Genomic DNA, 16,042 nt, shown 5'->3' with positions numbered 1-16,042 from the left:
GCTGGTGCTTTGTTTCTGTTTTAAGTTTGAGTCCAATGGGTCTGCTTTATCTGTGTAATGATTTGCCAGTTTGTCTGCCAGGGGGGTACCTTGGGCCTACCATAAGGGTGCCTTACATGTAAAAAAAGGAAGGTTAGGGCCTGGCAAGTGGGTGCATTTGCCAAGTCGACATGGCAGTTAACAACTGCGCACAGACACTGCAGTAGCAGGTCTAAGATACCTTTTCAGGGCTACTCATGTGGGTGGCACAATCAGTGCTGCAGTCCCACTAGCAGCATTTGATTTACAGGCCCTGGCACACTTCAGTGCACTTTACTATGGACTTACCAGTAAATCAATTATGCCAATCAGGGAGAACCTATTGTAACAACAGATTACACACGGAGCACTTGCACTTAGGCACTGATCAGCAGTGGAAAAGAGCCCAAAGCATCTAAGCCATCAAAAACGAAATTCAGCACAGCATCAAAAATACAAAAGTTAGAGGCAAAAAGTCAAAAAGTCAGGGGAAACCACACCAAAGATGCCAAGTCTAACAGGCTGGCAGAGCACCTTTAGTCCCACTTCCAGAGTCCAGGTTCAGGGGTCAAGACGGTTAGAGCATTTTCTGTCCCTGAAGCTCTGCTCAGAAGGCCAGCCAACCAGTCCTTGGAGTCACTCTGGTGGACCTGGGTTTAAGATGCAGGTCCAGACCTTCTCACTCAGGCGTTAAAGAAACAAGGGTAACCCTATAACCCAAGGAACCTGGGCCACATCAACATAATATAAACAATGGTTCCATAGGGAAAAAAATAATTTCGTTAACAATAAATCAAACCTCACAGCATATACTAATCAATTGATTAATCAATATCAATAAAGGATATACAATTTAAATACAGAAATGTATTGTTTATATTCAAATTAAGTATCTATTCTTTCAAGGACAAGAATAATCACAAAAAGAAGAAAGGCTGTATATACAATAATTTGAGAAAACGACGCAGTGACAAAGTGAATAAGGTGACTTAGTGCAATAAGTGACAATGTGAATAGTTACAATATATACACGTATTTACTAAATAAAGCAAAATATATACAAAAAATGTTATTTTGAATGTCCTTAAAAACATGTATCTATGCTGTCAGAAATTTTTTATAACAGCATAGATACATATTTTTATACATATTCATTTATTTTGTTTAGGCTGATATACATTTCCTGTGTCCCGAAGAAGACCCGATACGACTATTTATAACTAGTGCTCGGTGTAGGGTCGAAACGTCGACGGCTTTCTAGTCCTTTATCAATCAGATCTCCTTGTTAGTTAAAATATAGGATATGTGTCTTGCAAGGAGCACTGTATATCTATAAGGAAACTAAGGACATTCAAAATAAAAAAAATTGTAAGTCTTAAGGCCAGCAAAAACAAAGTCAGCAAACATAGGGGATTGAAGGAAAAAAGTTGGGGTAAATCACGCCAAGGATGTCAGGTCCAACAGGCCGCAGTTCACTTGCTTGCATGAGAGCCCATTGCACTACATCACTGGGCTTGACGTCTGCTTTCTTGATCTGTAGCCAATACATGTATTTTTCAGCAGTAGCAAGGCAGATGTAGATAAAGGTGACAATGAGAAGTTTTGGACCTGCTCAAAAGGGCAAGCATCAACAACGTTCTTGAGTGCTACTACTCCTGGAGCAGAACTGTAGGTCAGGCTCAGATCTCTGAAGATGAGCGACTATACCGGTGCTTAGCATTAGTGTGGTAACAGGAAAAGCGTTTTCTCAGTCACAAATATAGTGTGAAAGGATACCCCAAATCTAGCTACTCTGTCTCATTGCAGCCTCAGTTTTAGTTGAAACTACCCTGCCACCAAAGTCTTCCTCTTTTGTCTCCCTCTTTACAAGGCATATAGGAGAATACATGTCATACGTATAAACCTATATGTAAATAAATATCACATTTCTATCTGTACTTGCCGAAATTCAATGTGTTCTCTTGTGTCTGTGTTTCATTTACCCAGGAATAACACTCAGGAACACTGAGTTTTATTAGTAAATCAGTCAAATGCTTTATTGCAGAAGTTTCAATGAAATCATATACCATAAAAGTATGCTACAGGTCCTAAAGCAACATAACTACAATTTGCCATTCTTTTTATATAAAATCTAGTTTCCATCATTTTTTCTCTTGTAAATATCATTAGCTAATTCAAGAAATTGCATAATGTGACCAACTATTTTTGGCGGTATTCCCTTAAATCAATATAAAATTGCCTAATTTGCATATCATATCTCCTACGCGGAAAAACGGTTCAAAATATTTTCTTGTAGTTCAAGCAAACTTGAAGACAATAGTAGGTGCTCATTAGTCTCATCATATGAGTTACAAAACAGACAGTGTTCTTGTTAGTTACTTTGCTCCAGGAGCCATCACATTGAGAGCAGGCATTGGTAAATGCTTTAGGTTTTGCCTATGTGATTAATGATAAGCTTTTTTTCGTTGTAAGTTGTAACTTGCTGAGTAGTTGTGCAATATAAGTTACAGATACTCTGTTAAAGTGTTATGACTTGTTTATGTACAAAAAGGCAATATATTGGGCTGTTACTAGAGGTATAGGGCCTCATGTAGGAAGCCAAATACCGGTCGGTAACGGCCGATTTTCGGTAATTATACCGTTACCGACCGGTATTTTGGCTTGTGGTATGTAGGGGGATCATTTTTGTATTCGGTAATTTACCGAATCGGTAAAATTACCGAATCGGTAATTTTACCGATTCGGTAAATTCCGAATACAAAAATGATATGTAGGGGGAGTGTGTGTGTGTTTTTAGGAGTCGGTATTTACCACCAACTAATAGTTGGTGGTAAATAATGAATGTATGTGTTTACGCATTTTAAAGCGCTTAGACGTGTGCAATGTGGCAGACATACATGCCCTTAGGGCATGTATGTGTGCCACATGTGCACACATGGCCGAATCAGGGGTGCAACAGGGTGTCAATGTGACACCCTGCCACCCTTGCATGTTTTCCCCCCATTACCGAATCGGTATTTACCGATTCGGTAATGAGGCATACCTTCCCATCAATGGGAAGGTATGCCTCATTACCGAATCGGTAAATACCGATTCGGTAATTACCGAATATTACCGATTCGGTAATATTTACCGACGGATTACCTACATACAAGTTACCACTTCTTAAATACCGATTCGGTAACGTTCGGTATTTAAGAAGTGGTAACTTGTATGCTACCTACATGAGGCCCATAGTGCGGGTAAGTAATAGCAAAATGTTGAACAATGAAATGAGAGAGGGAAATAGTAGAATCATTTATGTAATAGCAACATTATGTGTTTAGAGGAGTTCTGACAACTTTTGGGCCCGATGTCACTGCACCTGCTGCACCATTCAAATCATGCCCCTAGTGCCTGCAAGATAACTGCATTTGTGAATGCCTGTTTAGTAGTAAAATATTGCAATATTTGATGTTTAGAGGAGCTATGACAGGTTTGGCCCCGGTGCCACTGCACCTGTTGCACCAGTAAAAATCATGACCCTATTGCCTGTAAGGTTACGGCATTTGTGACTGCCAGTTTAGTAATAAAATATTTGGACCCCAGTGTCACTGCACCTGCTGCACTATTGAAATCATGACCCGGGTGCCTGCAAAGTAACTGCACTTGCGACTGCCTGTTTAGTTTTAAATGTTAGCAATAATCTGGGTTTAGTGGGGTTCCTAGAGATTTTGGCCCAAGTGCCACTGCACCTGCTGTACCATTCAACTCAAGTCCCTTTTAATTGCAAGGTAACTACAATTGTGACTTCCTATTTAGTAGTTAAATATAGCAATATTATGTGTTTAGAGGAGTTATGACAACTTTCGTACCAGTGCCACTGTAACAGCAGCACCATTGAAATCATGGCCCTAGTGCCTGCTAGATAACTTCACTTGTGACTGTCTATTAAGTAGTAAAATGTAGCAGTTTAATGGAGCCAATGCACCTGCTGCACCATTCAAACCAAACCCCTTAAAACTGCACAACAACTGCAATTGTGTCTGTCAGTATAGTAGTAAAATATAGCAATATTAGGTGTTTAGAGGTGTTCTGAACACTTTTAAGCCCAGTGCCACTGCACTGGCTGCACCATTCAAATCATGACCCTGTTGTTAGCAAGAGAACAGCATTTGTGACTGCCTCTTTAGTGGTCAAATATAGAAATATTAGGTGTTTTGTGGGGTGCCTAGAGCTTTTGGTCCTGGTACTACTGCACCTGCTGCACCATTCAAATCATGACCCTATTGACTGCTAGATAAATGCACCTGTGACTGTCTTGTTTAGTAGTCAAATTTAGCAATAATCTGGGTTTAGTGGGGTCCCTAGCGCTTTTGTCCCTGGAGCCACTGCACCTGCTGAACCTTTCAAATCAAGTCCCTTTTAGATGTAACGTAACTGCAATTGTGACTGCCTGTTTACTATTTAAATATAGCAATAGTATGTGTTTAGAGAAGTTCTGACAACTTTTGGGCCAGGTTCTAATGCACCTGTTGCACCATTCAAATCACAGCCCTGTAGTCTGCAAGGTAACTGCAGTTGTGGTTGCCTGTTTAGGAATAAATATAGCATGATTTCAATAGTGCAGCAGGTGCAGTGGCACCAGGACCAAAAGCTCCAAGCACCCTACTAAACACCTAATAAGGTGTTTAGTGTGGGTGCATGATGCTTTTGGTCCCTGTGCCACTGCACCTGTTGCACTATAGAAATCATGACCCTAGTGCTTGCTAGATAATTGCACTAATGACTGCCTGTTTAGTTTAGTTTTTTTTTATATATATATATAAACAACTGGGACGGACCTGTCTAGCAGTTTGTCTGACACTGCAGTGCCTGGCACCGCAAGGGTTTTATAGAAGAACCCTCACACACCAACCTAGTTGGTGTCATGCTTCATCATCGAGTTCCCGAATGCTACTCAGCTGTGCTGTGACACCTGATTACAGTGGAGCTGTGTTTTTTTTGGTGTACGTGTGATGAAGTGGTGTGTTAAAAATACCTCTGGGTCTCTACCTGATAATTACTTTATTCCCAGTGGTCCAGGGAATATTAAAAACGAGTGGATAACAAAAAAAGACTATTAGTTGCGTCTTAGTTATCAGCTAGGTTGACATGTGTAAAAATTTGGTAGGGCTTTCATCAGGACCTTTCTCACAGTGAATTTTAAATAGTAGTGTAAGTGAAAAAGTGATTGGCAAAAGGAGTTTACGCCACGTGTGTATGCACTTTATAGCACACTCGCTAAGGTGTGCTAAATTATGCTTAGTGGACTAACCGTAATTCGTGTCCACCTCTGTAAAAGTGCGTTTGTTTACAGAAATACAACGTAACTCTGGTCCCGGGAGGGGGAAACCCCTATTTCACTCTTTGTTATGAGGAGCTCACCCGCATCCTCACCTACTCCGGTCTCCACGGGAACAGGACCGTCCTGCTAGACAGGTCCGTCCCAGTTGTTTATAAATATATACCAAGGGACAAGGACGGCCCACAGAAAGTCTTAGCTCTCCCATTTGTTTATCCTACTGCCTGTTTAGTTGTACAAGATAGCAATATTAGGTGTTTAGAGGAATTCTGACAACTTTTGGACCCGGAGCCACTGCATCTGCTGCACCATTAAAATAGTGACCATGTTGCCTGCAAGATAACTGTACTTGTGACTTCCTGTTTAGTGGCAAAATAAAGCAAAATTTAATATTTAGTGGATTTGTGACAACTTTGGGCCCCGGTGCCTCTGCATTTGCTGCACCATGTAAATCAAACCCCTTTCAATTGCAAGGTAACTGCAATTGTGAATGCCTGTTTAGTAGTAAAACATAGCAATTTTAGGTGTTTATTGGGCTGCTTACAGATTTTGGTCCTGGTGTCACTGCACCTGCTGCACCATTGAAATAATGAACCTATTGTCTGCAAAGTAACTGTGATGGCCTGTTTAGTTTTAAATGTAAGCAATCATCTGGGTTTAGTGGGGTTCCTAGAGCTTTTGGCCCTAGTGCCACTGCACCTGCTGCATAATTCAAATCAAGTCCCTTTGGACTGCAAGGTAACTGCAATTGTGACTGCTTGTTTAGTAGTGAAATATAGCAATATTATGTGTTTAAAGGAGTTCTGACAACTTTTGGGCCCAGTGCTACTGCACCTGCTGCACCGTTCAACTCATGACCCATGTTTCCTGCAAGGTAACTGTACTTGTGGCTGCCTATTTAGTAGTAAAATACAGCATAACTCTTGTATGTTAACTTTATTTTTAACGCGCAAGGTGTATTACAACATTTAGAATTTGATCATAATGACCAAATAGATTACGTTGAAAAAAAACAATCCGATAATGCCTACAAAGTGCAATGAAAAGTACTGAGGCATGAATAGGAAATGCCACAAATGTTCTAAAACTAAAGCATCTGCTTTACACAACTAAGTAATTTAAAGCAAGTATTCAAGCATACTGTTAGAAGCTTTTCCATGGTAAGAGATCTTATCTTGACAGTGAATGGGGCTTAAACAGGGTGAAAGCTTTAGTAGAAGCACCGTAAATGCTTTCAGCCAGGGGAAGTTAACAAAAAAAAGTTCCACACTAAAGCGAATGAACACAGTAATTCAGCAATGGGAAGTGATAAGAGCCCTCTTTTAAGATATATTAAATATAAGAAATTTCACAAGCACAGAGCAAGCGCTGTGAAAGCAAAACCTAAAAAGGGAGATAAAAGAGTCTACATATTTAAAATGATTTAATTCATATAAAAATCCAAGTAATGCTGTCTCTGCATCGAGTATGCTGCAACTGTGTATTTGTTGCTTGTATATGATAGTGATTTGTCAATGAAAAACAAATAGTCGGTTAGTCTATTTCATCAATAATTTCTGTTCTTATCTGGTCATTTTTACGAATTAATATAATGCTAGACGGTTGCAGTAAAGCAGTAACTTAGGGCCAGATGTATAAAGCATTTTTCCGGTCGCAAATGTCCTGATTCACGGGATAGGACCGTTTGCAACCGGAAAAATGCACTTTTGTATGTATCATTCCCAAATTGCAATTCAGTAACAAGTTACTGAATCACAGTTTGGAATTGCAAATACATACCGATTCGGTATTAGGAAGGTGCGTGTTTAGCGCGTCCCTTTCTAATATCTAATCGCGGTGGACGTAAGAATGTTTAGAGACCAAAATGTGAGGCCACATGTATTAAAAATCCTTTTAACCGGGGCGGGCTAGCCGACACCCAAGATGGCCGCAATGGAGTGAAGCTCCGAGCTTCTAGTACTTAATTATCCCCCCACCTCCGTTAAAATGTCCGTATAGCTCGTTTAATGACCTGGGTGCCCACTCAGCCAAGGAGTCACCTGGTCTAAAGACCGCGAAGATCCGTCAGCTCTGCCCTACAAAATTGGACCTGCGACTCCAGCCTGAGGCCGCGAGAATGTGCTGGCCGTGAGGACGTCCGGAGCCGCATTATGAGAACTCCGCTGCTGCTGTTGGGGCCTGTGGGCGCAGGGTGGCGCACTGCTTTCGGCGTGGTTGTCGTGTGGCTTAGGAGGACGTGCCGGGGTAATGGTGGTGTCCCCATCTGCTGTTCACCAGCTGTGCTGCTTGGTGGACGCGGCGCTGTGCTGGGTGGGCTCCGGTACACCCAAAAGTGCTGGTGAGATGTGGGTGCCGATATCCAGCCTTCAAAGACGCTGCGGGGGCTGGGGGCATTGCGATAAGCTTCCCTCCCCTGTTCAGCATTAAGTTTAAAGCCACATGACAAACCTGGGGACATTTTGAACCGGGCTGCCATCGTGTTGCAGTGCGGTGCGGCGCCCCTCCCCATCTGCACTGAGGGCTTTATCAATAACTAATTGTGGGATCGCTTGCGCTCATACTGTAGCGGCTCAATAACTACATGGATTCCAGCTCTTGAGTTCTGCTGGATCCATGTTATAGACTGGATTGGACGTGTTCTGATCGGCCTGTTCCAAGTGTACAGAGGCTCTGTGCAGCAGCCATTTTGGGTGATCGTCTCTCTCCCATTTCATACACTGCAAAGATCTGTTCCACCGGATGCTTGTTGAGCGTATAGTGCAATTTGGACTTTCACATCTCATTGCAGGCACTAGCCCCCCAGAATTTACGCCCCACCAGCACTTCCACTTGGAGATTACATTTGCGGTTGGATCCGAAGTAATGGCTACAAATAAAGGCGCCAGGCAATCCAGCCTGGTGAAACTATCCAAATTTGCCCACTCTAAAGTCGACGCAGCGGAGGAGAAACAAGCCGAGACTGAAATGAAGCAACCTGCCGCCACAGAGGGCCCATCTCTCGTCGATGTTATGGAGGCCATTCAATGGATTCACTCTGCGTTGGAGCAAAAGATTGATATGGTAACGACGAAAGTCACCCACATATTAGCTGATCTTCGCAAAATGGACGATAGAGTTAAGGAGACCGAAGACTCAGTAAAAAGACTTCAAACCTCAACGAAGTCCCTCGAATTATCGGTCAAGAGCCTGCAGGCCCAGGCATCGGACTTTGAGGCAAAGTTGGAGGATTATAAAGGGCGCACATGAAGAAACAACGTACGCATATTGGGAGTTCCTGAAAAGTCAGAAGGGCAGGCCGTGGATTTATTCGTTGAGGAGCTAATACAGAAACATCTACAGCCCCAGTCCCTCTCCAAATATTTTTCTGTGGAACGGGCACATCGTGTGACAGGGGGCCCCCCAAAACCAGGCACCCCTCCACGACCCATGCTTGCGAGGACATTCAATTTTTGTGATAGGGACATTATCCTTCAAACAGTCAGGAGTGCCCCACCACTTAAATTTGAGAACTCTACCATCACCTTTTTTCCAGACTTTACCTACAGGGTACAACAGAGATGTAGATCCTTCCTTGAAGTAAAGCGTGCACTTCACAATCACGACCTTAAATATGCCATGCTCTTTCTGGCCAAATTGAGAGTATAAGCTGAGGGGAAATCTTGGTTTTTCCAAGCTCCGGAGGAGACCTGGGACTGGCTTGAAGGTTGGCGCTCCTCCAATGCTCCTCGGCGATTATCGCCAAGTCAAGGACAGAGACAAGACAGTCAGCAAGAAAGCACCAACAGAAATGGGAGTGAATGACTGTTGGCACAATTTGCCTTTAGGAAAAACCCGACTTGCCTGCCAGATATGGGATGGACCCTGGCCACGCTGTAGTTACGATGAGTATTAACAATCTTATGTGAGCGAAGGGCCATTAGTGTGGTGGAATATGAAGTTGGGGTGGCGATTCTTTTCATTTTGAGAAGCGCCAAGAACTAACAGACTGGTTTGTGGTGTGGTTGGCGCACTGAGTCGTTCTATAGTTGGGGGGCAGGGTGGGGGTTGGAGTGTATGTTAATGTACTGTACGGACTGGCTCCTGGCTAAGACTGTGTTATGTTTAGGAGCTCATATATTAGTTTTCCGGGGTATTGGTAATGTAACCTTTTGGGCAGTTCGGCGGTGTAACCTTTTCCTCCATAGAGTATATTTGTTTGGAGTTTACAGGCGCTCTGCAAAATTGGGGGGTGAGCAGTTCTGAGTCCACGTTGCAGGGAGGCAGGTTGCGGGTGGGTTCCAGGGTTTGTTAATGGGTGTTGTTGCAGTCTTTGTATGTGTGCTCAGTACAATTTCATATTCAAAGTTTTCTTTATGGCGAATTGGGTCGTTCCTAAGGTTGTTTTCATAATGCATGTATCATGTGTTCATTATTTTTTGTGCTGCCACAGATGGAGGGGATGCGGGGGGCTGTCGGTACTACCCCCCCTCAGCTATCCTACACATATTAGGGCCCTTTACTGGTTATCTCAACGAGTACTGCTCAAGGTTCAACCCCACAATTGGGACGCCTGAAACTACTTTCTTGGAACGTGAATGGCCTGGGAGATCGTATTAAGCGGGGAATTGTGCTACAATATCTGAAACGGCAGGCCCCTGATCTGGTTCGGCTCCAAGAAACCCATATTCACGGTACCTACTGCGCTCTTAATAGATGAGAATATAAATTAGTGGCCCATGCGGGTTATTCGAGAGGAACCAGAGGGGTGGGCATTCTGGTACAAAGGCCTCTCCCTTTTCATATACAAAAGGTTACCCGAGGCCCACTGGGCAGGTTTGTTAAGGTTCCGAGGCAGTGGGAGGGGGGCCCCTCAATGTAACTTCTCTTTATGTACCCCCCAGACTCCATTCCATCACACTTGCTGACTTAGGGCCACATATGCTGAACTTACCGGACGGTGATGTATTGGAGTGGGGTGACTGTAATCCAGCTCTCAATGGGGAACTGGACCATCTGCCACCCAGGAGGGGGGAGCCACCTGGGAAATTATTGGCAGAATTTCTTAAGGCGCTGGGTTTGATTGATGTGTGGAGGACATCTAATCCCACCTCCTCACAATACACCTTTCATTCAGGGGTGCCTGGTAGCCTGTCCCATATGGATTATCTCTTCTGTAAAGCTCCTCAGCTCCCCATGTTTGATGGGACCTCCTTTCATCCCAGGGGTATTTCTGTTCATTCCCCGATTGTGACACACTATGGAGGTGGTCCTCCCCCTACCCGACACGAAATGGCTCTTAACCCCTGGTATCTTAAAGTGCCGGAGATCATTGACCAATTGTTGAAAGCTACCCAAAATTATTTTGCAGAAAATGACGGTTCGGTGGCTTCGGACGTAACGTTATGGGAGGCTTACAAGGTGGTAATCCGGAGTAGCGGAGTGGCAGCGGTTGCACGTCATATAAAAGAGAAGAGTAAACAATTAGAGGATCTGGAGAAAGAGGTGACCACACTAGAGGGCAAGTTGGTGGCCTCCCATAAGCCTGCTACTGCACATAAATTATCTATAAAACAAAAGGAATATAGGGATGTTGTTGAAGAGGCAGCTAAGACCCAGTACCAGGCCACCCAACATCGTATTTATGATATAGGTGACATGGCTAGCAAGTTATTAGCATGGTTGGACAAAAGGGAGTTTGCTAATAGATGGGTGGCTCAGATCGTTGGGCAGGGAGGAGATACAATGCGGGACAGGACTAAGATTGCAAGGGCGTTTGCCAGTTATTTTGAAAAGGTATATACATCCATGCAGTCGTCTACTCAGGTGGAAGCGGCGGAACTGTTGGCTACTTTGCCGCTACCTGTTTTAAACGCCCAAGACATTGAGAATCTAGACGCAGCTTTGACAGCAGAAGAGGTATCTAAGGCAATTAGCTCTCTGCAGTCTGGTAAGGCCATGGGTCCAAGTGGCCTTCCAATTGAATTGTATAAGTCTAATGTTGCTACCATTGCCCCATTCTTAGTTCGAATGTATGAGGAGAGGGCGATTCAGGGTACTTTGCCTGCAAGGGCAAAGATCAGCAAATATTGTGGTAATTCATAAAAAAGGTAAACCCCCGGAGAAGTGCAGCTCTTATCGACCTATTTTCTTACTGAACCCTGAGGTTAAAATCCTAGCTAACATTCTAGCACGACATCTCTCCCCGTGCCTCCTCAAATTAGTGCATCCGGATCAATCAGGCTTTATGCCTACCAGGAATACAGCACTGAATCTTCGTCGTCTATATGACGTCCTGGGCAGGGCTACCACTATACAGGAGGATTCCATTATAATGTTTCTTGATGCCAAAATGGCATTTGACATGATTGAATGGCCATTTCTTTTCGCTGCACTTGAAAGATATGGATTCGGTGGTCGGTTCCTGTCTTGTGTACGTCTTCTTTACTCTGACCCCCTGGCAAGGATTTCGGTAAATGGTGCTCGTTCTGCACCCTTTGCATTGGGGAGGGGAACAAGACAGGGTTGCCCGCTCTCGCCACTGCTCTTTGCCTTGGCCCTGGAGCCGCTGGCGATTTGACTAAGGGGAGACCCACTTGTTAGGGGCCTTAATTGGTCATTGGATTGGACGGACAAGATTTCCCTCTACACCGACGACATCTTGCTGTACCTGGCTCGTCCTCCCTTTTCGATTCGACGAGTACTGCATATCTTTGCTCTATTCCAAAAATATTCCGGATACACTATTAAGTGGGATAAATCCTTGATTTATGTTTTGAGTGGGGACCCTCCGGTTTTACCGGCGGGTTGTGAGGCCCAAATAGTAACAGACGGCTTTAGATACTTAGGAATATATATTACGCTGGATTCCTCTGCTTTTTAAACAAAACAATTTAATGCCCCCCTTGCTCTGCCTCCGAGCGGACATAAACCATTGGAAAACACTACCCCTTACGCTTTCAGGTAGAGCTGCAATCTATAAGATGATGGCATTCCGGCGCTTTTTGTATGCCTTGCAAAATACGCCATATTTAGTCTCATCGCGGTATTTTCAATTAATTGACTGTTAAGTCCCTGCACTCCTTTGGCACCAGGGTACTCCTCGGATTGCCCTCATGAAATTAACAAAAAGCTGGTATTATGGTGGTATTGCCCTCCCTAACATCAGATCTTATTATTGGGCCTCACAGTTAGTTGTTTTAAATCACTGGGTCCATCAACCTATATCAGACCCCGCCTTCAGAATGGACAGGCATAACATGGTCCCTGGCACCTATCTAAGGGCGCTTTATGAGGGGGGACGGTACACGCCTAGATTCACTCCAACGTCCTCTACGGTGGAAATATGGCACAAAGCAACACTCGTTCTGGGGTGGAAAGACAAAATAACTCAGGTTACTTCATTACTGGAAACAGGCCTCTTAGGTATCTTATCGAAGCATCCATGGTTTGACAAATGGGACTGGATTGGTCTCTCAAAAGTCGGAGACATGTGGGCAAAGGGTAGAGTGATTCCATTTAGCGATCTGCAAAGAGATTACCAATTGCATGAAAGGGAAACCTTTCGCTACCTCCAGACCAGAAACGCGTTGTATAAAGCTATTCCAAAGGACTCGGACTTGCCGATTTCCTCGCCTCTGGAGGATAGATTGCTAGATGACTATCTACCGGAGAGAGCCATCTCATTGACCTACCGTAAGATCCTCAATCATACTCCAGACGCTCAGGAGAAAATACGTACAAAGTGGGCGGACGACGTAGGGGACTTGGACGATGACAACTGGTAGGACGCATTGGCCTCCCCTCGCGAGGTAGCGATCCAATCAAGATTTAAACTTCTACAACTCAAATTGTTGCATCGGACTTATTACACCAGATTGGTACTGGTCAAAATGAGGGTATTGGATTCCCCTGATTGTCCCCGCGGGTGTGGAGACGTTGGTACCTGTATACATCAGTGGTGGCACTGCCCGATCCTACAGGGGTATTGGGAGAAGGTTTTCACAGGTATGTCCTGCATCTGTAATTCATCTATAGAAGTTTTCCCTCGGCTTTGACTGTTAAACATATGGGATACCACTGATCTGTCACGTACTGAGAAGATGTGGGTTGCATTGTGGCGAAGCGCAATATTGCTAGAACTTGGAGGGGAGGAGTTCAGTTAAGATACGCGGACTGGGAGTCAGATATGGACTGGTGCATGCAGGCAGAGAGGGCTGTCTATGAAAGCAGGGGTTGCCCACATAAATGGACAAAAATCTGGGGCCTGTGGAATAAGAGTAGGGGTTTGCTGTGCACTTCTTTTTGCCTCCCTCCCTCGCGGTGTACGAGGAAGATATTTAAATGGTTTGATTATGAAACAACGATATGTGCCATTTGTACAATAACCAGATGCTTGAACTTGTAATGTGTGTTGCGTTTATCGGAAGTCTAGATTGATGCAATGTACTGCACCTTTTTTGTTGTATTGTGTATTTTATGGTATTCTTTGAATAAAAAGATTTAATACAAAAAAAAAAAAATACTTTTAACATTTCTTAAATAGCGAATTTTAGGTAATCGCTATATAAAGAATGCAAAATGGTATGTAAGAAAATATTGATTACTTAGCAGCGATTCTTAAAGATTCGCAATCGCAATTAGGCAATTGCTATTAGGTAATAATGCTCCATTCGTTCCTATGAGCATAACGGTCCATAGATGCGAATGGTTTTGCATACCTAACTTGCGATTACCAAATTGGTAATCACAAATTAGGTAAGCAATACCAAGGGTACCCGGGGGCCTATGGCCCCCCTGAAGCACCCCCCAAAAAAAATGAGCAAATGTAAAGCGCACACATGCCCACACATGCAAATTGTCATTCTCTATTTGTAGTCGCAATTTTAGCTAATCACATATTTTGTGATTACCTAAAATTGCAACTACAAAGCCTTTCATACATCTTGAAAGGCTATTTTGCATTCGAAATTGCAGAAATTATTAATTTCACAGCTTGTGAATGCAAAATTGTTTGATACATGTGACCCATGGTTGCTAAACATTCGCATTTTACCACCCACTTCAAGTAGGTGGTAACCCATTCGCAAACAGGGGCCCCTTCCTCTTACTAAATGTTTGTAAAAAAGTTTTCTAGAGCAGGCAGTGGTCCCACGGACAACTGTCTGTTCTTAAAAAATGATTGCTTTATTTAAAAGCAATCACAGACATGGTGGTCAGCTGAATCCAGCAGGCCACCATCCCTGTGATTTTAGCGATTCCAAGGGGGTCGCAAATTGCGACCTACCTCTTTAATATTCATGAGGTAGCTCGATTTGGGACCCACTAGGAATCACTAAATGAACCTCTATGAGTATCATACATTAGGAATAGTGATTACCTAATTGAGATTCACCGAAAAACACAATTAGATAATCACTATTCCTAATATTGATACATCCAACTCCCAGTTCCTTAATGTGCTCACTGGGTCTGAGAAACAGATTGAAGAGACATCACTCTAAATCATGGCCTCTGCTTTCTCTGTGTAAAGCTATAGTTGTTGTTTGATATTGTCTCAGCAATCACAGTCAAGCAAGACTAAAAATGACTAAACACTGGCTTGGGGCCTTGGAGACACACTTTTTTTTGGGTTGTCATCTGCATAAGGGCAGAAATCAAAAATGAAAGATTTAATCAGTTCTTCTAAATAGGGTCACATAGACATTAACCAGTGATGCCCTGAAGGACAAACCTTGTGGAACTCCACACTTCAATTACTAAAATTCGGATTGAAATAGAGGGAGAGAAACAGCTTGTGTCCTTCCCAATATAAAACTCAATCTACTTGAGGATAATGTCTGTCACTCCTGTTTGCTGGAGTCTGCTCAGCAGTGTTGCATGGTGATGGTGTCAAAAGGCACCAGGAGGTCTAAAGGAATGAAGGCAGTTACACTGCCGCTATGTGTATTTTATTTTGCTGTTTTATATAGCGAGAACATAACTCAATGGACATCAGATTTGATGATCCACCGATTTACCTAGATGGTAGTTTTACACTGCTTTGCTTTACACCAATTGCCACAATTAACTCCTTCAATGTAGTAAAACCAATGACTCTACACCTTGAACAAAAATGCTTCTTCAGTAGTAAAGTGAATGCCATCCTCTAAACATTCACACAAAGATAGACTGGTTTTATTCCTCTGGATTTTCGAAAAGGACATACATTATTCGTAAAATGTTTTGGTTTAAACCCAGTCCTTTCACATCATGCTGCCAGCAACCTACCACACAAAGATAATGATCAAGGAAAGTCATCTAGTCTTCCATGGGCCATAATCTAGGAATTCCTGAGTATGGTTGCCATCTTCTCATGTATTCCTACTTTGCTATGATTGTCAACTCTAGGTCAATGGTTTCCACATTTAGAAATGTGCTATGGGTGTCTCTCAGTGTTTGCAGGTGTAGTCTGCTGAGGTCAGCTGGAAATCTAGAAAATAAACAGCCCTAACAGTTTCCTCCTTAATAGGCTGACAGTCCTGTGGACAAATTGCTAGAGTGGGCCATGTAGCAACTGGAGAAATCTTATCTAACCATCAGGTTTCTGAAACAGCAAATGTTCCTGCTTCAATATAGTTTGGTTTTCGTGCCCCGATGTAATACCCCCTCTATCAGTCAGTCAGTCAGTCAAAAAGTCTTTATTCGGTTTAAGTGCAAACCATAAAAGCATACTACAATAAATAG

The sequence above is a fragment of the Triturus cristatus genome, chromosome 4_1 (assembly GCF_964204655.1).
Source record: "Triturus cristatus chromosome 4_1, aTriCri1.1, whole genome shotgun sequence".
Lineage (NCBI taxonomy): Eukaryota > Metazoa > Chordata > Amphibia > Caudata > Salamandridae > Triturus > Triturus cristatus.
Note: the sequence above shows the minus strand (reverse complement) of the source record.